This window comes from Pieris brassicae, chromosome 2 (genome assembly GCF_905147105.1).
Source record: "Pieris brassicae chromosome 2, ilPieBrab1.1, whole genome shotgun sequence".
NCBI classification, from domain to species: Eukaryota; Metazoa; Arthropoda; class Insecta; order Lepidoptera; family Pieridae; genus Pieris; species Pieris brassicae.
Window position 1 is genome coordinate 5,208,939 of NC_059666.1, and position 24,816 is coordinate 5,233,754.

At 32.6% G+C, this 24,816-nt stretch overlaps 1 protein-coding gene across 1 annotated transcript in view; it reads right to left on the reverse strand.

Moving 5' to 3' along the window:
* The window catches only part of LOC123720159 (octopamine receptor Oamb), a 67,623-nt gene that overhangs the window by 34,658 nt on the left and 8,149 nt on the right, over positions 1–24,816 (reverse strand). The gene's annotated exons all lie outside the window — the stretch shown is intronic.

The following is a 24,816-nucleotide window of genomic DNA, read 5'->3' on the forward strand; positions in this document are numbered from 1 at the left end:
GAAGTGGGCGGGTCATGTAGCGCGCCTTACAGATCACAGGTGGACGAAAGTAGTAACTACATGGAGAGGCCCACCAGGCAAACGGTACAGAGGCAGTAATTACGTAGGATGGGATGATGACAACAAAAAAATCACGGGTCAAGCAAGTGGCAAGCCTTGGAGGAGGTCTTTATCGGAGAGGGTTCCTGATACATACTAACTGTTACAAATATTTATTAACACATAGGATAACCAGATATTAGTGGATCAGGAAATAATTTAAAATCTAAAATTTATTATTTTTTAATAAAGCTTCTTAATTCAACTAAATTATAGTGAAAGGTAATTAATATTCTAAAATTTCAAACACAAACAGTAACAATCACCCGTGACAACACAGGCTTATGAAAACTTTAAACAATGTAGTCTAAGTGGGCAGCTTTGTATCTTAATAATTAATACTAATAAATGCCATGACAACAATCTAATTAACTTTACCGTACCAAAACCCTTTAAATATTAATGACAATATTACAATATTTAAACATCCGGCTATTATTATTGGGAAACTTTCGAGATTTACAGCTCAAAAGTAATTTACTTGATATATTTTCCATATAAAATTACTTCTTCATGTACAAAATAAAGTTTGCGTGTTTGATAGATCGAAACTCAGAGTACTTACATATAGTATGTGCCTCATGGTCATAATACCATAAAATGGTTGACCATATTAATGTACTTATTAATGTATTAAGAATTTAGAATTTCTAGAAACAATGCCAAAACCACGAATGCTAAACATACACCGATTGTAGTTTAATAATATGCATTTAAAGGCAACACGTAAATATAATAAAAAAATTAATCAATGGCGCACAACGTTTTTAGGTCTGGGCCTCAGATTTCTGTATCTGTTTCATGATCATTTGTTAATTCAATAGGCATGGGGGTGATCATCCTTCTGTGCATGACGCACGCCGTCGACTTTTTGGGTCTACGGCAAGCCGGTTTCCTCACAATGTTTTCCTTCACCTTTCGAGCTAATGTTAAATGTGCACATAGAAATAACATCCATTGGGACATTGGGGATCGAACCTACAACCCCAGGGATGAGAGTCACACACTGAAGACACTAGGCCAAAAGTTCGTAAATATTAATTAAAAAAGAACTGTATAAATAATTTGTAATTGATATAAACGCGAATTTATTTTGAGATAAAAAATACTCCTATTAGAAGTACGATTTTCAACCCTTTTCAACGTGATAGGATTTTATTATGATCAAAAGCCATTTTTATTATTATTGATACAATACTAGTCGATGTAATCTTCAGCAAGACTTATGTTTGCTAATATAAAATAAAACAATTAAAAGCGCACAACACAACCCTTGTTTAATGTTTTGTAAACTTTGAACTTGACAGAGCTTTCGACCTTTCGAGAGTGTGACATTGAAGTTAGCAACCTTTTGAGTCAGTGACATGCCTATATAAAGTTTCCATAAAGAAGTATTTGTTTTTCGTTTAAAATATCCATCAGTATAAAAATGTGAGTCTTAATTCTATTAGTTTATATTTGCTGTAATAAAGGTAGATGTTGGATAGATATAGGGATAATTAGTCATGATGTAAAGATAAAATGTATATGTTGAAAAAATAAATACTGGAAACCAGGAGAACATAACAGGAACAATCACTGTAGCAGGAAGAAAAGCAAGGAAAATGTATGGACAGTAAAGAGGAATTCTTGAGAATGTAGAAGGTCTCGGACCAGATGAAAGTCGCCCAGGATTATGACAAAAGGATGAGAGGATCAGAAGCAATTTGTTTGCTTGCTTGATGGATAATTTGGGTATATTTCTATAAACAAAAATGTGTAAGCTGTCAAGCTATCATTAAAAATTCTTTGTTTTGCTAGTAACACAGCTTGCATAGGCAGTTTGGTCATAACTTTTTTATTTCGAACACATTTGTTCATACGTTATTGGCCGGGTTGTCTTTGATTTAGTCTACGCAAACGATGTATTATTTTATGTTTATTAGTTACCACCCAATTTCTTTTTATTTCAGTAAACAGTTCTAGAACGTCGTTTTACATTATCTACAGATTACTGTAATTACGCTGAGTCAGCAAATGGCCTGAGCAGTTGAAACTTTGCCGCGGAATGGACGACTTTCAAAGTATAAAGTACATACAATTATTACTTAGAGCTTGTATCATATACATGTTAGATAGTTTATATTTGTATACGATGTACTTTGAACTGAGGGATTAAATAACTAGTAAGTAAACGTATCTTTGTTCGAAATAAATGACGCCTGTATATAATGAGGGATCATAATACGTAATTCGCGAATATAACAGAATAAACACAGTTTATTCAGAGCATTATATATTCGGTAGTGGGCTGATCAATTTGAAAATTACATTGTTAAGCGCCTCTCTGGTAGCTAATTCGAATTGTTGAGCAAATAATTACTAGTAAAAACTAAAATTTGAAGTGCATATTTGTATTGTACTTTTTTTTGGAAAATATATATTCACCGTAATTGTCATGTGTTTTAGAATAGATAGCTTTGTAGCATACATTGTAGACAAAACATTATATATGATGTAGTATACTTTAATAAATTAATACTACACAACGAAACTGTAATTGCTTAAAGAGGTAATCATTACACAAATAATTGAATCAGTATGGCCGTCCAAACCTATAGAATGAGCATTATGATTATCATAATTACTAAATATATATCTTTTTCAAAGACAACCTGAGTAAAAGAAATTTAGAATTAAATTGAGCTACTTTTAAATTCATTATCAATCCATTAAGTGTCAAAAGCATTCGATTCCTTCAATAGATCCTTATTAAACGCCTCCGGGCTAATGTAAGAACTCATTTCTGTAATGAATGATATACTTAAAAATTGTCTTTTATTGAAGAAAAAATTCATAAAGATCTTCAATATCGCACTGTAATATTATATGTCAAAATAGAAATAAATTCAATTTTACACGTTATATTCAATTTAATAAAAATCATCATATAACATTATTGTTCAAACAAAATGATGAAAATACAGGTCGATTCCAAAAAATTTGTATCACCAAGGAGTTTTCACTCCATGTAGTACTCCATGTGGGGCCGAATTTGCCCTATATACAGTGGCCCAGAGTGAAGTACCGTGTTGCCTTGCTAAGAACACCAAGTCTTTTGGAGGCTAATTTAGCCTTACCCTCTAAATGACCGCAAATTTGAACGTCGTTCGATATGTCAAACAAGCTTATCCGTAACCATGCTCATTTGGCGCCATTTATAAAAATCTTATCATATTATCATTTATATATATAGGTAGCTTAATATAAACTCATGAACGTGACTAAAATTTACATTAATTTTTCAGTTTTCAAATCAAGGGCGTAGAACGGACGAGAAGAACTGGTAATCGTCACTGAAACTATCCGTCACTGTGTCAAATGGCAAATAATAAAAAAGTTATTTTTACTGAATATTTGTAAGCACCTGCAATCTCATGCTCCTCATCACACGTTAAAGTGGTTCATTATTGTAATTAAATTTAAAAAAAGAATACATAAATAAGGAAACCGAACGTTTCACCTATAGCAACTTCACACTTAATTTAGATACAATACTGTAGAAACAGAACGCTGTTTATTACATTGACATTTTATTCATAAGATTTAATTCCAATTTATGCCAGTGCCAATCAAGCGCCTGCTTGGGATCACTTCGGAGTGCATGGCCTATCCATTTTCATTAGCGTCACTTGATCTTCTGGCGTATCACTGTTGCTTGTTAGAGATCTTTTAGGGCCAGTAGATGCCCAGAGTACTTGGAGTCGGTGCGAGATGTCTTTGGTGACCTACCACGTTTGACACCCATGGAGTAGCATAGATTTGACGTTGGAATGTATAATTTTACAATACTATTAATAATACTATGAAAATATTTTAACAGACGCAAACGCGTGTCTGTCTCACGGGACTCAGTGACTTTATATTAAGCAAATATGATTTATACTTCCTCCGATTTAAAACACAAGTTTATGTTATTCTTGAAGGACTCGTCGACAAAATACTACCTTTGATCTCAAATTTAGTTAAGATTCATTCGAAACTCGGTAAATTTAAGTGGAAAGTCGCTTACGAAATAGTTTTTGCTCTGTACAAGCTTTATTCTTATACAATAAATATATAATACCTTTTATCAACCCACTTCTTTAAAATGAAAAATTTAATAGCTATTAACAACAGACAGACACACATATATCATTACACATTAACACACACAAGCGCACGCATTCAATTCATAAAATTCCCGTATGTTTTAGCACATACGTTTGTATTTATAGTATAAAATATATATATATGTATATAATAATTGATTTTGAATTTGAATATGGAAGGGGCTTGTACGTCCAAAACTTAAACTGTCTCTTCAATCAGTTTTATTTCTTATTTGACGTAGCTGAACGATCCGTTCTCATAGATACTGCAGGTACATTAGATTCAGGTATTCGTAAAGATTCTGGCTCTTATGATCTGTCGGATTTCAGTCACTTGTGGGCTTAGACATCGTCAACCGGCAGATCGAGAGTCGCTATATATTCCAAAATTTATTTCCATTTCAGTAACTTCTTCGTTTCCAATGGCTATCAATTCAGCCTCGTAAATAGTACAATAGCTTGCTAGCTTTATTGTCTTGTAACAAGTTTCCGCACTATTTCCTACGTCTTCGTGGTCGTAATTTTTGATGTTGTTAGAGTCTACCAATAGGGGTTTATATAGTGATTAAAGAAATATGAACTATGAATATGCGATGTTCTTTTGTTGTTCGTACTGTTAGCAAAGGCATATGCGATGCGTAATAAGATTTATGTAATGCTATTGCAAATTGCTGCTATTAAAAATTTGGGATTAGCCTTCCTATCTCAAAAAATATTTAAAATTATTGAGAGCCCATAACTATAGCTTACGCTCTTCATAAAACTGTCTGTAGTAAGGCTAATAATAAATTCACTTCCCATCCCTTTTCGCTTAGCTCCTTCTTTATCTTCCTTTAAACTTCTTCTGTATAAACGTTACCTATCCATATCGTATTTACAACTTTAGTAATAACTACTAACTGACGTGATCTTAAATTATCGTGATTCTTGTGCACTTTTTATCTTTCATGTAACCTTTTAATTTAGTTTCTTTTTTGTTTCTGTTTAGTTTTGTCTTAATAACTATATGTATTTTTGTAATTCCTGCATACCTTATCTTATTTAATACGTTTTTTTCCCACAGTGATTGCCCGGATGAGATCACTCGAAAGCGATAAGGCCGCCAGTTGCCCTCCTTTTCATTTCAATTATTTTCAATTCTTATATTGTAATGCAACGAAGTGTTAATACATAAATAAAATAAATGTCTCTTTAACTTGTAAGTAAAAGTATAAGATTTAAATAATGACTGTGTGACAGTACAAAATACAAATTCCTTATATATATTCATTTAAGATTATTTGCATAACATTCAAGCCCATCATTATTAATTAATAATAGTTTAATTAATGTCAATATTAAATGGAGTTAATTCACAAGACATCATTATTGTTTCACATTGTTATTGTTGGAATTATTATTTGATTGTATTAAATCTCAACTAGTATTGATAATATTAGATAAATGTCCCAATTCACACATAGATATTGCAATTTTACGTGTTAAACAGCAGTACTAAGCCTAGAATTTTCGCCTGAATTAAATGATAAGGATTGTTATTTATTGTATTTGTATCTGTGTCATAAGGCATATTATCCAAGATTGTATTATTTTTGGTAAAAACAAGATGTGTTTGGTAAAGCATATATCCTGCCATTGGTCGAGTCAGTCGAGGTTAAGACGCACGAATTCTGGATTGTCGTCATCTTTACCAACACATGATAAATCATAGACACACACATATATGCCTCTTTATTCGTTGAGCACGAGTAAAGGGATATGTGCTAATGCTACTGGGTTCAATATATTTCGGGCACTTAAATGACACCCATATCTGCCATTCCACTTGGCTGGGTGTCGTCAGGATATTACGTCAGGGAAATGATGTAATCTTGACAGCGGAAATTCCTCTTATGTTTGCCAGAGATTTGTATGTACTTACTTAGCCAGCAGAAATTCAATTATTTACGTAACTTTTTCATGTGAACTATCAATAGATATAATTAAGATACATTATAGAATATTTAATAAATATATTGCAGTTCGTAAGTATTTCGTAAAGGCAAATAGGCAACAATTTAGTACAAATATAGATTGTATGTATATTATGAAAATGATTGAAATTTTTTTCAGTGTATAAAGAAATATTGAATTTGGTTAAAGTATACACATACTGAGAGGGGATCTCCTTGTCTCACATCTCTACAGACCGACTTTCTCTAGTTAGACTTGACTTACCCTACCAACGTACATACGTGGGTAACACTGAAAATGTTTAGAACTGGCCAATTAGAAACAATGCGAATAAAAAGTGTTTTGAATCAAAATTTTAGAACTCTTTGGTAACCTAATGTAGTATATTTCATTCATTTTTCATTTGTTTTTGTGAATTGGCGGCAAATCTAAAACTCTTGTTACACGTGAAAATGAACCTAACGCGAGAAAATTTTCGGTCAATGATTTATTATGACGTTCGTTGTGGGCTTACTCAACAACAAAGCTATGATAGGCTGTGATTAGCATTTCTTAATGAAGCCCCATCTCGTGCCATTATTTACAATTGGTTTAGCGAGTTTAAGCGTGGATGTAGAACAAACCTTTAACAGCGACTACTGAAGATAACATCAGTGCTATGCGACGCATGATAAAGGAAGATAAGAGAGTGACCTATCAGCAGATACGAGCAAGCCTAGGCATTGGTATGAGTCAAGTCCAAGATATATTGCACGAACATTTAGGCGTCAGGAAGCTTTGTACCATGGATGATGATGGATTCCCCATACTTAAACCGACGACCAGAAACACGTACACATGGACAAATGTTAGATAAGTTTAACGGCAGTGACTCAAATGCTGTATTTGACATCCTCAAAGGTGATGAAAGCTGGAAATATTGCTACGAACCCAAAACCAAAAGACAATCAGCTCAGTGGGTGTTTAATTTCGAGAATCGGCCAACTAAGGTAAAGAAAGGAAGAAGTCAAGTAAAAGAGATGATTGCCATTGCCATTCTTTGGTCGGAAAGGTCATTTCGCGACAGTTGTGCTAGAAGATGGAAAGACAGTTACTGCAGACTGGTATGTCAATCGCTTTTTGCCTGTTCACAATGCTTCAGTGCACTCCGCAAAACTGACTGTTGAATATTTGACTATGGCAGGTGTCGAGATAATGAGTCTTCCGCCATACAGTTCTGACCTGGTGTGCTGCGGCTTTCATTTATACCAAAGAACTAAAGATAATACGGTGAAAGCGTACGAAAACGCCATGGAAGAGACCCCTAACGAAGAATGGGCCCACCGCTTTTCTCAGTGGTTCCATCGAATGCGACGATGTGTAGAGAGGAACGGAGATTACTTCGAGAAACAATAAAAGTATTGGCAACTTTCTACATTAAGTCGTTTTCTAAACATTTTCAGTGTTACCTAGGTATTTAACAAGGAGGACGCCAGAAAATAAGTTGGTTCGAAGATATAGAAGCGTTAGCAGGAAGCGAATGAAGAACGGCATGGATGGATACATTTGGAAAAAGCCGTTACCCGTGAAGGGGTTCCTATTAATGGTACTGAAGGAAGTTAGGTTAATGAATAACCTAAAAAAATATAAATAGGTATAATAAATAGAAATTGTATATTGTTAACAAGTGTAAAGATTTTAAGGGCTTTACATACTGAGAAAATCACAAGAATATTCAGGGTATAAATCTTGCTTTTTTGTACATTCTAGATGAAACCTGCTCAAGTACTATAATTTGTACTCTATGGCCTTCCATTTTAGACTTAAAAATTTAACAAACCAAATATATGCCAAAATGGACGGCGTTCAAGGCAACTTGCCAAATAACTATTGAACTGATTTAAATTAATTCACATATATCTAGAGGAATCGGCATATGTTTTATAATTATCTATACAAAGAAATGGTATAAAATTTTGATGATCTGTGATAAAAGTAAGTTCGAGTAGACTTTCTATTTATAATGAAAATTCATACAGTTACTTAGACGGTTTACTTACTACTTATTTAGAGACCTAGATTGAGGTATTTTACGCACTTCTTTTATTTTATCCAAAATTTCATTTCAGCACTAAACAATTTCGATCTTAAAAAACCATAAGTTACAAATTGCGTTAATAAAACGGTACCTACCTGTATACTAATAATAAGTCTGACCATAAATACTGTTACAATTGAAAATTAACAAAACATTACATTTGCATTTAGAATCTGTCATTTTTATACCATTGTTCATTGGGGTTTCTCATTTTGGCGATATTAAAATGGAGTATGGTGATAAAGAGAACCGAATCGCTGTGATTGCATTACACAAAGTAGATATGGTTTTAGTAAAATTTTTGTGTACCGGATATTAATAAGTACAACGAGACCTTTGTGACAGCAAAAGATCTGGCTGTACACGTAGTGTTCGTACAAAAAAGTTGGTCAAAGGAGTAATCAATTCAATCAAGGTCAATTTTTTACTGATATTTTAAAAAAGAATAGGGTCGTAAAACCGAAACAACTACAGAATAGTTTATTTACGGATGACATTTTTTTTACAATTGAGCAAAATTAAAAAAAAATAAATAATGGGTGGGGTGATTAGCTATGAAGGAGTGACTGAGTGACGGACTTTTATGAAATTAGTATCGAAACATCGGCACAAGTGTATCAAGATACCATTCTTGAGAAGGTAGTGAAGCCCCTTAACAACACCATGAGAATTTTTCCATGGAAATAATGCGTGCTTCTATTAATTTCTGACCTCAACGTTTAAGGGACTGTATTGCAGCCAATGGAGACTACGAATAAGCTTTTTATATTTAAAATTGTTTTATATTTATGTATTAAACTAATTCAATTTGCAATATATAAAAAAATGATTTTTATTTGTTTCAGTATTTATGGCAAGACTAGGTATACAAAATAACTCTTCCCTCTATGTAATATTAGCATTCACTGCAACTTTATATTTTGCAACGAAAAGCTTATCAAATCCTATTTGCATAGGAATGTAGGCTAGCTTTAAGTTTTCTAGCTTTGAACATCGTCTGATAAATTGTATTAGGTATATCTTGTTACTAACTAGGCCACGTACATGATATTATAAGGATATGGTTACGTATATGAGCGTATGCGGGAAGCTTTGGAATATTTTGTATTTCAGATTGAGTTATAAGGTACTATGGCTTTCAACAAACTGTTGATACTCTAGATAACAGTTATGCATAATTACTTACGCTTTATTAAATAAAACAAAATATGGTATGTTACTCTTTTATTTCCTAAACATTTATAAATAATTATAAAATTATTTGCTGCATTTAAATGTGTTTTATAACAATTTTAGACATAACAGCTTAATTGCGAATGTATTTTTGCGATGACTATCCCTATTAGTAAATCAAATTAATCGTTAATCGTAACGGACAAAAACAAGCTCGTAATAATTTTATTACTATATAACTATATATATTTTTGAGTGTATTATTAAATATCCTGAGGATGCTTTTTACAGTTTTGAATAAGAATTAACTTCACTCCGCAGGCTCTGTAACCCAAAATGTGTCTTAGCCTTCGAAACGAGAAACTTTCACCACTCCCTATGGCAATTCTCGCTAGTTGCTGCCTTTAATCAGCTTTCAATAATCTTCTAACGTTTTGAAAACCCATAAAAATGGAATATTTTATTCAATACTTTATCCGGTAGTTAAAAACTACTGTTTCAAAGTAAAATTTCAGTGGCCGGAAACTAAATCTCGAGTTGCGAACTTTCAGTGGTTCGAAACTATTTAAAGTGAAAAACTTTAGCTTAAACGATATTTCTTTTGTTCTTTATAAAGTACACTTATAAGAGAAACTTTTAGGCCTTGGAGAGATAAATAATTCTATCCTTGAAATGATCAGTTGAGTTGTATGAAGATTACAGTCAAACAATAATTAAATAACATGAATTTAAATGTTTAAGCTTCGTGAAGACCGTGATGTGGTACAAAAGATAAGAATGTATGAAACTTCTTTTTGATTAATTTTCTAAGGTGGTGCAGAATGTCCTTTTTTATTCTCGAGAAGAGTACGGTACGAAGTGCGTTAGTAATATTGGTTCGGAAAGTTTCAACCATTTTACGACCAGTCTATTTAAATCTAAATAATTTTTTAATAAATTTCTGAAATTGAAAATAATATTTGTAAACGTTTTACAAAGCAAAAGACGACAATCAAAACAACAGACATATATTCATACCCAGGCGTAATTTTGATAGAATATAGCCTCTAAATTAATTGGGTTACAGTTTAAATTTAAATAGTAATATATTTACTATATGCTATTTTTAAATTTAATTATGTTTTTGAAAAATTGGCAAACAGGATAGGCCATTGTATACTCACCGGTTCAGTAACTTTTATTACGCAATTAGTTACATATTTTTTTATTTAATTTCAGTTCTATTTTCACTGAAGAACTTCCAAGTAGCTGTTACAAAAAGTGCAAAAAAACAACATTACTCTTATAAAAATGTAATCCGTGACGGTCCTGTCGTAAGCTTTCGATTATTTGTATAATTCAGTTAATTTTTAATTAGGTATTCAACCTTATTCAATCATTATTTCATCAGAACCAAAAATTGGATCTCCGGGATAAGTAGCGTTAACTCTAAGCCATGGTGAAATGATGTTCAAATTGCTAAATTAAATTCTTTTTAATTAGAAGTTATTGGTATACAAATATTTCCGTATTCACGAAAATATTGGCGAGACCAATTCATGTGTTAATATTCCCGTTTCTGCGTCGCTACATAATTTTTGTGACTTTGATTTAGAACTAAATCATTCTGCCCTAGTCAATAGTTAGGATCCTTTGGGATTAAATGAGATTTTAACAACCCTCATATTTGTGTAGAATGTATTAAATTTAGCTATCAGAATAATAAATTATTAACAATTTAAACGAAAAGTTTAAGCATTAGCTACGCATGCTCAATCCTGAGGTCATAGGTTTGAATTCGCGTGCGCTGTTAACATTCGCTCGCACGGTCAAAAAAACATGAAAGAATGTCTTTGAGGGTCTCTATTTTGTCAGGCAAAGAAGGCCTTTTACAACATGGACTAGCTTACAGCATTTAAATATGTATAAAATGTGGATGGCAACCACGAGATGGAAGAACGAAAAGAGATAGACAGAGAAAAAGACGGACAGAAGATATAGAGAGAATAGGCACCACTTGAACAAGAAGAGCTAACATTAGAAAACAATGTAAGCAGCTGGAAGAGGCCTATGTGTCACAGGACACGCTTATCACCAAAACCGGCACATCTGATGTATTAGATTAAGTTAGGTTATGTAACTTAAACACGTGTTTATATATATATTACACTAGGTGTCAGCAATATAGGCATAGTAATAATATTAATGTGAAAAATGTACATAAATAAAATGGAATAAATTTTAAAATGTAGCATTGTCATTTATATTAACTTAATCATAAATAAATTGAAATTCTTTCATTTGAATTGAGTGTTTCATAAGTTATTAATTTTAAAATTGCTTTACAATAAATGTAACTAGAAAGAAACATCTGAAATACAGTTCTCACTAATTCATTTACATGTTTTATACATAATTTATGGCAATCAATTACCATTCAAGGTATTATCCATTACCTTACGAAAAATAACGAATGATATAAATACAAAAATATATCTTTATGGCTGGAAAAAACAGGCTAAGGCTCCTAAATAACATAACACAGAGTTACTGAGTTGACGAGTCTTTGATTGACATATGTTGTTGTAAAGATCAACAAAAAATAAATAACATTGAACACAAATGCCCTCCGTCATTAAGCATCACAAATCATATTACTAAATGGGACCACTAAGCACTTAGCTTCAGCAGAGTTTCCACAATTATCGCCTTAAATTTCAACACAATATCATGTGGATCGATACGTCAATCTTCACAACAATACGAAATTAAGGACGGAAAAGTTGAAAGAGGTAATAAAAACGTTTATATGCAAAGTGATAGTCAAACTAGTACATATATCAATGTCAAATTTTGATTTATCGCTCTCAGGTGTGTACAATGGATGCGAGAAAATACTTAACAGAATGAGCCTAAAGATTCACTACCAGTGTTTTTTGAACAAAATTATATCGCAAAATTTTGTGGACACTTTTTAGCATCTATTAAAAATAATACTAAAAAATTACGTAAATAAATTATAACTACTATTATAACTAATTACATGACAGTAAGATTTGAAGCGCACCAATACTTTCTAGAACTTCTACCACTACCCACGGAAGTATTTTCGAACCAATTTGACTTAAGGTCCTTCAAGAGCGTACCAATTCTTAAAACTCAGCAACCCACGGAAGCCTTTCGGCAATGTGAGTGTCCATGGGTATTACGTAACATCAGTTGACAGTCCTGTCTGTTTACGCATTGTTACAAATTTAAAAAAAAATTGTCTGATTGCGGTCAAAAAGTTTGTTTGTAAACTAAGTAAGCATTCTTGGACTAGTGGCTGCAACGTGCGAATCTCATCCCTGTGGTCAATTATACCGAAAATCGATGACATGTGTCCGACAACAGGCTTACCAACTTATCCATGAATAAAAATGATCAAAGCATTGAATCTGAGGTCATGTTAAATATATATCAAAATAGTTATTTTATTCTACTAGCGGCATCTAGTTATATATAAAGAAACAACTACTTTGTGGGGCTATGCATGATCAATGATCTAATAAAACTTTTAGTCTGTGGCGAGCACTTGTTGAAACTACAACAACTAAAACGAAACTACAACCTTACATAGGCCACGACTCATGCAAGGTTGTAGTGTCACTAGATTATTATTAATATCATACAAACTAAATTATGATATTTCTGCTTTTGTAATATTTATATTCAAACCAAGTTCATAGTACCACGTTTACATATTGGTAAGGCTGAATTGATTTTAATACATTAAATAAGAGATAAATGGTTTGAGATTAACAAAAAACACCATCTATAAAGTAATTTTCACCTGTATTGTTGTTAATCTAACCTAACCTAACCCATTATACGAACATTCTATATAACTGGAATCCTTAGACATAGCCTTTGTTGGAATTTAACCCCAACCTAACAATCAGTCTTGATTGCTTTGCCGATTATTTCCGAGTTTGGTCAATCTTGATCGGCAAGCCATTACGATACATTAAGATTAATTGTGACGCGTCGTAGTTAACAACATACAAAGTATTAACATACTACTGAAGTAAGTGCTACGATTACGACGAGTATGACGAGTTGCTACGGCTCTACGGGCTTGGCTACGCAGTTTTCTAATTCGTTCCATGACTACCTACGTAAAGAATTTAGAAGCTTCAACTGTTGCCAACACTTTCTGATCAGAACTTCGGTGTTTTATCATGCGTGTCAACCAGTATTTCTATACTGTTGACCAATTACAATTAAACGCAGGTCGCCGTCGTTCATTTTACATTCTCACCCTCAGTCACATCAACTGGAGATTATATAATGTAAATAAATAAGAATTTGTTAAAACTTTCCCGGCAATTTAGAAGTTAGTATTTAAAAGGGCATAGCAATATTGTTGGTGAGTAAAATTACAAGACGTGCTATGCCAACGAAGGTAAGTAGGTAGGTGGTTACTTATTTAATAGTTAAATCTTTTCACGATAATTATATATTTATTGTTGTGTTCAATTAAATATCATATGTTACTGCTAAATATTACTTTAACAGGAGTTTAATTTAGTATTGACTTTTGTTACCATAGCTTTTACACATTAAGAAAACACTTTTTAAACGGATTGAAGCTATATTATTATTATTATAAACTTATAATTATCACCGTGACCACGCACGCTGTAAAGCACGCGAAACGTCGGAAAAATTTAAATTTAAAATTATGTAAATAATTATAAGTTTATAATAATAATACATAGCTTCAATCCGTTTAAAAGGTGTTTTCTTAAGGAGTTTATTTTGTTAATATGTTATTGGATATTATTGGTTATTGGTTTGTGGACTCAGTTTACGCACTTAGACTCGCAATAGACGATTGACAAGACGCAAGACTTTAGACACCTGGAACGAGCGCACTAAAAAAAATAGGTCCGTTGTGCGAAAAGTCCTGGCTAACTAAACCATTCTAACTCCTTCCCAAACAGAAGCCTCCTGGGCATTTTGCAGGCTTCACTGAGGATTACGGATTCGCATTCGGTAATATGTTAACAAAACCATTAGTATATAGTATGACCTTTTTAGAAATATTTTGCTAATATTATATCTATTAGTTTTTATAGTAGGATTGTATGTAACAAAATCAGAACTAATAAACTAAAGCAGTAATTAAAATAATTGCCACTTCAAATAAGTTCTTAATGCATTTTCGAACAATACTTTGAAACTAAAATCTGAAGCACTGTTAAAAGTTTTATAGGTATTATTAAAAGTTTGTTTAGTTCGTGCTTTAGCAATATACCAAATTAAGGATCATTTAATATTTTTAAAAATGTGACAACAAAATACTCGGTTTATGCTAGTAAATTTTAATACATTTTAAGGATATCCAGAAGTAGTCAAGAGTCAAGATCTTCTAGAATTACACGTAACACAGGAAATATGTTTATCATAAGCTTAATTATCGAGTAACACTATGTATGTCAAAATATGACTTTTAACATACGGGGATCCTAGTGCATCTTGACCTAGGGTCTAGTTATCTAATCTAGGTTCCTATTTGTGTAGTTATATAAACTATATGTTCTTTTTAATTCAACGACCATAACAAACGTAAACTGCATTTTTGATTGGACATATCCCACACTATTAAAATATATTTAGTAATGGAAAAAAAATTAATTATAAACATTGAAAATAAGGAAACTGTTTTCTGCGACGTATGTATTTAACGAATTTATCCAGAGAAGCCTCTCTGGATAAACGCGATAAGCCTTAGCTTATCACGCCACCAGTTTTAATAATCCACGTTCAATTTAGCGTTTTTTTGGTTATATATGCATAAAGTAGTTGTTTTATAATAAATTATAAGCGAAGTGAAGGTAGTTTTTTGTTATTTTACCGGTTGGTTTTTATTATTCGTCGATCGTTTTTTAATATAGTATTTTGTGCATACCCACTAAAAACAATTATAGTTTAATCAGTAGTCACTAAGCTACTAAAGGCATTTTTATCATTACGGTATATGAAATAACAGATGTATTTTAATTTTTTTTTCAATTATCATCACCCAAACATCCGTTATGGTAGTTTCGCGATGCGCAAAATTTCCAGTTTCGCTTTACCAGCCTTCCTATCTTCTGTCCATAGTTCAGCATATCTAAAATCATATAAAATTTTAACGACTTCAAACTTTGAGATTGCTGGCTTGGAAGAAGCTAGAAACGCTTTCTTAATTGCAAGCCCTAGTCAAAATTATCCTTTTTCTCTAAATTCACAGAGGAGCTGGGACGACATAAATCTTCGACAATCTTTTGACCTATAGTACAGGTTCAGCGCGTGCCAGGCTTTTAGCCGTGGGTACGCAAGAGCTAGCTACTGGGTGGACATTTCTTGTGCTCGGGATTCCGGTCTGCGCTCCTCATATATGTCCCTGTGGAATCACGGACTGTCATACCGAAAAAATGCAGAATTTTGTAAATTATAAGTTTATACTTTATTGTTATTACCTACTCTTTTTCTTTTATATTACATGTTTGTCTAACTTTGTTCGACTAAAATTTATTTGATATAATGTTTGGATAAACTATATGCCATTAAAATACACTTTTAACTATTTGAAATCACATGGTTTTCACGTCGGATATATATTATTAGATAAATATATATTCAACACAAGCCTAGTTAAAGCATTCGAATGAAATCTAGAAGCGCAGTTAAAGGCCTGTCTTGTTTCATAAGGTTCACATCAGTTCACTTACTTCAGACCGTAGTTAAAATCTTGTGAAACTGCATACTTATCTGCGAAATTTATTCGTCGCCTTAGCACAATAAGGTTGTAATAGATATAAAAACGAGAGAGCACTTGACACGAACCCCGAAAACCCTGAATTTCTTTTGTATGATTCGTTAGCCAGTTTTATATTGTTCTTTTGATAACTCCGTGGTATTTATTTTCTTGTTTATCGTGTTTGTGGTTGTGTCTATAACATACACGAATAATTTTTTGATATAGCAATGTACGGCTAGTCGATTAGAACAACGTAAAAATGGAACTCATAGATTTGAAAATAGAACGGTCATGCCATAACAATAATAAACCACAAAAGCAACAATTTTGAGCCGTGATGGCCTGGCTTCAACGTGCTACTCTAACCCCTTAGTTCGGGGGTTCAATCCTTGGCTCCTAATGGACTTTAGTTCTATGTTTAACATTTTCTCGAACGGTGAAGGAAAACATCGAGAGGAAATCGGCTTGCCTAAGACCTAAAAAGTAGAGGACACAGTAAGCTCACCTACTTGCCTATTAGATTGACACATGATCACAAAACAGATACAGAAATCTGAAGCCGATACCTGTAAAGGTTGTAGCGCAACTTTATTATTTAAAACAATAATAAACCTACATTTTATGTAACGAGTAGTCAAAGCGTTATTCTAAAAACAAATGACAATGTTCTTATTGAAGTTAATTATTATACAATCACATTTTTTAAACTACAATATCAGAACGCAGCCGGAACCTTTTCCACGACAACAAATGATTAGTTATGGTTATACTCGTATAATGGTTATGATAGTTTTTAGATTTTTTAGATACATTACTTCGGTTGCGCTCCATGTACGTAATTGGAAAAATCGTTCAAAGGGAATTCGTGTAGTAAACTATACAATTTTTGACGCGTTCTCGCTATCAAAAATCCAGTATTATCGTATTGACATATAAAAATCCCTGATAAATCTCGAAAAGGCATAATACGACACAACGTTTCTGTTATTAAGTTTTTACCGTAAAGTTATTCCCATAACACTATGTAACCTGTTGACCAGTTTCTAAAGTATGAAACGAAATAGCAGCACACATATGTATATAGGCTTTATTTCGCAAAGCCGTGGCATGGCTCCATTGTGCCTAGTAATAGAACGGTTTATGAAGTAATACGCTGATATAAATTACAATAATAATCTCGTCGATGGTGGTCATGCAAAGGCAATCCAAGTGAAAGCGATATAATAAGTAATTTCTATAATTGCGTTTCACACAAAACGTTAATGCTAAAATTTATAACGTGTATGTGTTGTAAAAGTCTATCTATACACACAATTGTTCATTAACAATTACTTTTGTTAAGTAAATAATAAAATAAGTTCAACATAGATTCTATTTGTCGCTGAAAACGTTGCCAGGCGCCAATGATTTTTAAAATCACCTACTAATCGATCATTTACGCGAGCAATTTATAATTATTTAAAATTAGATTTCATAAAACAATAGACCTTAGTAGGTATATTCCTATATTTTTTTCTCCAACAGACTGAAGTCTTCAAAACATAGAGTTGTATATTCAGCGATTTTCAAGTATTCAGCTTGTATGGATAGAAATCGATATTACAAACACCGATTCGGAGAATATTCTGGAACATCTATATTTTTAGAACATGAACTCGTAGCTCAACTATTAGCAACATTACAAAGTAATTGCCTCAGTGGGTAGTTCTAGTCTGTAACACGTCCACGTGGATTCAAGTCTTAGTTAAGCTCTTTGGTATTTGACTCATGACTATGATGATACATTGACTAAACTCATGTAATAATCGGCGCATACTTTCTTTATCTTTCAAATAATTTACTATAATTATGTAACCACAGGTCCAGTACAAATGTAGGTCTCTGCCCTATATTTATACATTTGATCCATTAATAATTTAGTTATGTTATCAGCGTTTTGTACCTGGCACTAATTTTCCAAGATATGCCACGTAATTATTAGTTACCTATGTTACATATATAAGTAGAAAGCACTAACATACATGCAAGTTTTGATAAGATCATAGAAATAAAAGTCCATTGGTTCATAACCTGGGTTTGTACCAGGCCTGATGATCAATATCATAAAATTATTAGTGAAAATACGGCCAATGACATCATCATCAGTCATCTAAAATAAGGTATACGACCCAATAACCTGACTCGATTTAAATCAAAATTAAATTTACGAAATTTTCAATACTTTTCCAATAAAATGAGTTTTCCAATATTCTGAGATTGTTAAACCCTATTGATACGAAGAATACAATAATTTGTAAGTAAAGATTTCTTAGATTTGTTTGAAATGCTATTTTAACTTTAATAAGTTATTGTATATTCAAAAATTCAACAGAAAATTTACTCATAAGCGGTAAAATCATTTTGAAATTCGAAGTCTAATTCTTAATAGTACTAAAAGGTAAAGTTATGCTGAAGACGATTAAGATTGTTTTCAAGGTTTCTTTCCATCCAAGTCATGTTAAGTATAGAAACAATGTACCATATGGAATATTACGCGTAAGTAATAACGCTGAAATCGTAAATTCGAACATTTTTCAACAACGCATATATATATATATATATTCATGTATTCGATCACCTTGAAAATAGAAAATATCGCCGGCTCGCCTTGGACCCAAGTTGACGGCATGTGTTAGGCACAGGAGGCTGATCACCTACTTGCCTTTTATATTGACATGATCATGAAACAGAGACAGAAATCTGAGGCCCAGACCTGAAAAGGCTTTAACGCCAGTGATTTTTCTAATTCAATGTGTCATTCAAGGGTACGAATATGTATAAATGATACCGTTTACTACAATTTGGAACTTAATGAAATACAGTCAAAAGTACGAATATCCGCTTAAATTTATGGCCTGTTTCCCATAAAGTCATAAACATAGAGTCATTAACGTCTCGTTCATTGGTATCAATTTCGGTAGGGTCTGATTTAACGCGGGGACTGAGTTATACTGGGGTATTGGGGTGGTTATATTAATGCTCTTAATTAGTAACAGGTTAAGATGTGATTATTCTAAATGGTTAAATGTCTTATTTATTTATAAATAAATCGAGTACGGTATAGATATTTTCTTTTTGATAGAATATACTTTAAAGCTAACCTACTAATATAATATTTAGGACAATATACTAACACAATAATAACCATATGGACTTTTGATTGTCTGTTTAAATAAATAAATTATTATTAGAGATATCTTATTATATTCGTATTTTTCTGAGAACAAATGAGCAATTCTCTTACATGATGTTAGGTGACACACGCAGAGTCAATACGCTCAGTGTTTCCAGTTTTTGTGTACATACATTAGAAACTATATGACACTGCGTACAGTTACCCAATCTCACTTTATTATTTTCCATTTTCTATTATTATATATTAAAAATAAATAATCTGTTAACCACGGTACCACTGGAAAATATCACTTATCAATGTCATGATCTTCGGCAGCGCATCATCGTTTATAAAACGTAAGATTTGTACTAATAGTATCTCTATCGAATTACACAAAAAATCAACTCACAATTTTTGGCGTTATCAATCCGTAATGTAGCCAAGTGTAATATGATAAGATCCATCAGAACTTATATTACGAGCTCTCAAAAATATCGAATTTCCTGAATGTTCGTTATTTTTGCAATCACTCACTCTTATTTAGTTTAGGGAATTCGAGGTTCTGAATTTTTGTCACGACCTTTGTTTCAATTCGCTGGAAAACCCTAATTAGCTTTGGCCTTTGGCATTTAATCTTTTTAGCAATCTTTTTCAACGTTTATATTTTGATGAAATTAGTGTGGAGTAGACTTATTTTTATTAGTTGACAGTGACAAGAACGGCACTATTTATGAAACCAATAATATAAATGTATTTTGGATTTTTAATAACAAAAACATAATGCCAACTTTTAAGTTTTTTTTAACACTATAACCCTATATGGGTCTTGGCCACAGTATAGCATCGGATTCTTTAGCTGTTTATACATCCGATGTCCCGACATCACGATGTTTTCCTTCACGTCTTCCTTCATACGAGCAAGTGTTGGAAGCGCACATACACTGAAAAGTCCATTGGTGCAGGGATCGCACCTGCTGAAGCAACAAGGCCAATACTAATACTGCCTCAACACTAACTAAAAACCAAGCGAACCAACTATGGGAATAAATAAACACAGACCTGAGGATTAATACTTGAATTGAAACGCAATTACAAAACCTAAACGTTCCATTATCACTCGCCCTAACATGTATGCAAGTTATTTTGAGTACTGGTAAATTTCAAAACAATGATAATTTAATGTTTAAATTCAAATAATAATAATACATCTTCTATGTGTGTGTTTGTAATGAAACTCCTCATCAACGTCACAAAAAATTTTGAAGTGATAATGTGTTAAAGTGGATTCGAGAATAGCTATATTTTGTTAAGGTTGAAATTTTTGTAATACGTGTGTACAGGACAACGTCTTGTGGGTCTTTAATCTGAAACCTATAGTATAGAACGTCCTAGAATGTTTAATTATGATAGCGGTGAGGTATTAAAAAATAAATCATGCACTAAGTTTTATGTCCAATTGCTCGTTTGTACAATTTGCTGAGCAAATACAGCAATTTACTTAGTTAAGAAGCCTTATTCAAGTTGCGATCAAGCAATGATAGTAACGAAGCCTGTTCGGTTTCCGGTTCCATTTTTCTGTATAAATTATTGAAAAAAATATATTTTTCCTTGCTACGTAATAATGTAAAAATATATTTTCTTACATTATGCAAATTTACTGTATGCGTTCCTTCCTGGGTTCCACCATTGTAGGTTGTGGGTTGGAACAATCCTTACAGATCACATACCTTATAAATAGGGACTTCGTGCGTACGCCACAGCAGAAAACAATACTTTCGACTGTTTAAATTTACACAAATTTGTACACACACACACAGTGCTCTGTAGATTGACTTTATGGAGCATATTGACGTAATTTTATTTATTTATTTACACGCAGAAGCCCGTCAAAAATTTAATATTTTATATTAATTAATAGCATAAACGTACCATATTGACTATTATTATTTTACTGTGTGATGAGACGTCTATATCGTATGTACTACTAATAATTACAGCTTGGAATAAAATAAGATTGTTTAAATATAATTGTAATAATTGTCTTCTTTTAATCTTCGAGAATAAGCCATCCAAGCCTTTTGCCAAACGGTAGTGAATGTATCAGGGTTGCCATGTATAAAATAGGCAATGCGCCAAAATGTTGCTATCTGATCTAAATTGCAAGCTTCAATGTTCCACCTTTCAATTGTAATGGGTGCATTAATGTTTTTTGGGTAATTTATGTAAATTTATTGCTCTGAACGGAAACTTTATATTGCATGGAGATTTTTTGTAAATGAATTATTGGCTCCATTCTAAAGTGATATTGGACCTCTCTGCCAAAGAAACTCTTGCGCTTGCTTCGTTTTGATAGATTATTATTTAAATGATGTTAGTAACTGTAGCTGTTTTCAAACAAAGTGAAGCTTCTTTAGGCGCATGAGGGTATTTTTTTTACCGGTGAAACGTCACGGAGATGTGGAGCGTTTTTGTCGAAGAACAGGGAGAGAGCGATTGAGACCGATTGAGAGAGAGTGAGAAAGAAAGATCGAGAAAAATACACGCTATTGGTGTATTCATTTAGAAGTTATATATTAGAACTTTAGATGACAATTCTGTCGCATAACGTCTTGTTCAGTAAACACAGATTTTAATTTATTTATATTATCATAAGCACATATGAAGTGTGTACACAGTGTGAATATAGATATACAAATACATGGAGTGATCATACTGCTACATGATCATCTATTGGGGCTTTTACGTTAGAAATAACTAATTTACAAAGAAGTTTCACTTCTGACATGTGTACTTTTTATGTACGTGCATAAAGTTTTTTATAATTATATACGCTTAGAAGTAATAAGGATGTACCTGTTTTCGAAAACTCATAGATCGTTTAGGTAACATGATTTATTAGATTATAAACAGTATTAAATATTGTATATAACATAATAAGCTTGCAGAATAACCTACCAACCTAACCTAAGAACTAAATTTTAAACTTAGAATTGCAACATCACCAAACCCAATATTGGGGCAAATTACAAAATTTTAGCCGCATGGCGCGGTGGGTTGTTCCACAACTAAGCGACTTTAAGATGCTAAATTAACCAGCTGTGAAGGTGATTCCAAATTAACGAGTTAAGGTGTTTCAAAATACGTAATAATCCTAAAAAGCTGTCAGAAAGTGTATCATGATATCTCGACCTCTGTCAATTCTATAAAACAGAATAAACAACAAATAAATTAAATGTTGTAAAACTGTCAAAGGTGGTTAGTGGCCTCTAAGACAAATAAAATAATACAATAATGAGACCACTGTTTGCAAAGAAATTAGGAATTTCAAGTAATTGCAGACAAAAAACGAATCTTCTGCCGTCAAACTTGGAGCTCATTAACAAGCTTTGAGTTATTATTAAAATTCAACTAGAGCCTTTGAAGCTTTTTAAGCCTAGAGTAGAGAAAATTTTTCATCTATAAATATTTATTAGTATCTTTTAAGGATATAGTCTTTTTCTTACAAATAAGATCTAAGACAAAGTGCATGCGTATAAAATATAATATGTCATTACAAATTTGTTCAGACACACATCAATTATATAAATTTGGAATTAGAAAGAAGCAAGGAAAAAACAGCAAAAACAAAACGGAAATTTGAACCAAACCCAAATAAAAACTTAAACCTCCTTAATAGCACAATAAACAAAAATGCGATAAAGATTATATGTTATTATTTATTTGTTCGGATAAAATAATCCATCATTATGTTAGTATGAACTTACAGATTAGTGTTAGTATGTTATTACTAAAAAACTCATGAAAAAGTCTATATAAACACTACTAAATTTGAACCGACAAGTGTACGCACAAAATGCTACATTATAGAAGACAGGTCATCTGCAACAGTCTTCAAGATGCTGTTCCGACGTGTTTTATATTATATATAACTTAGTATGTATTTTCAGTTATAGTATATTAATATATAATATAATGATAAAAAGTATATTATAATATGCATAATTGCATATTTTACCAATATTTTAAGTCTTACCTTTCAAAATCTAATCAAACTAATGTCATTTTTTAATTTACTCAACTAACCCCTACACTTTAGGAGTAAAGCTGGTAGCCGTGACGGTCTACAACCAACCAACCAACGGCGCAATCAAATGATAGCATCAACTTATTCTTAACAATAAATAGAAGAGGTAACTGAAAGATATCTCTTGTTAACAAAGTCAAAGTCAAAAATCATTTATGTACAATTATGAACGTGAAAAAAATATAAATTAAATGCTTCTAATTTTACATTAATTAACGTAAAAGAAGAACTGGCAATAAACTCTCCGCGACACTTTTTAATCTGTAAGGATCTGCAACCATTACACCATGTTGTCATAGATCCTCTATCAGCAGGAGGCATAGTGAAATAGGAGCACGCACTTAAATTCTCGTGGGAACAACACACAAATACGTAGTCGAAATAACTAACATGACCCCATACACGAACTCAAGTACGGACCAGTCACCATAAGTAGCGGGTGCTTTCACGAGTATCACGCATGGCCAGCCCTCGGCCCCCTCGCCATATTTTAGGGAGAGAGACAACCCGACGCATGGACGCCGCCACAAGCAATGACATTTAAGAGAGCATGACGTTCCTTGAAATGAGAACTTGGTTATAAAAGAAAATAATAATAATACTAATTATACTGAAATAATTTGATACCACATGGATCACGGTTTGTTCCCACTTTTCATTAAAACAGTCGTCGATGTTGACAATCGCCCCAGAGTCTGGACACGCAGCCGAGAGATTCAGTCGCGTTACCTCCATATACTGGACTACAACAAACTGTCTGTTTCCCTTCCATCATCTGGAGGTACTAGGTTCGATTATTGCTATATTTCATTTGTAAAACAAACAAACACAGTAAGTGTCTCGCCACTTTTTCCTGTTCCATGGAAACTTAAAACGATTCACGGCTCTTATCAGCGCCACGAAGCTATTATGTTTATATTTTCCCTAATAAGTTACAACCACAAACAGTATATTATAACACAATCCATCATACTTGAAAAATGGTCACAACCTATTTTAAGAGCCGCATTAAACGTAAATCAACGTCATATTATTGGGCATACAATAAATCAGCCGCTTCACAAACTAAATATCATTAGATATTTTTTATTTTTATGTCTTAGGGTGGGTCACAAACGCCGATCGAACTGTCCTGTTATTTTGTACCGGCCACAGTAATGATCACGCGACCAGCGGGAACGTGACTGTCGAAACCTCATTCCCTGTGATATTAGATGTATCAAAAATTCTGTTAGAAATTCTTTTTTCAAAATTGTAGTACGTCCGTCTTGTCGGCCAGTGACAACGTAATCGGCAAAAAAGTCGACAGATGTAGGTCAGCAGGAATGATTTCAAAATTAGAATCGAACAAGTTTTGTTTGGAAGTTGGCGTGTATTAGT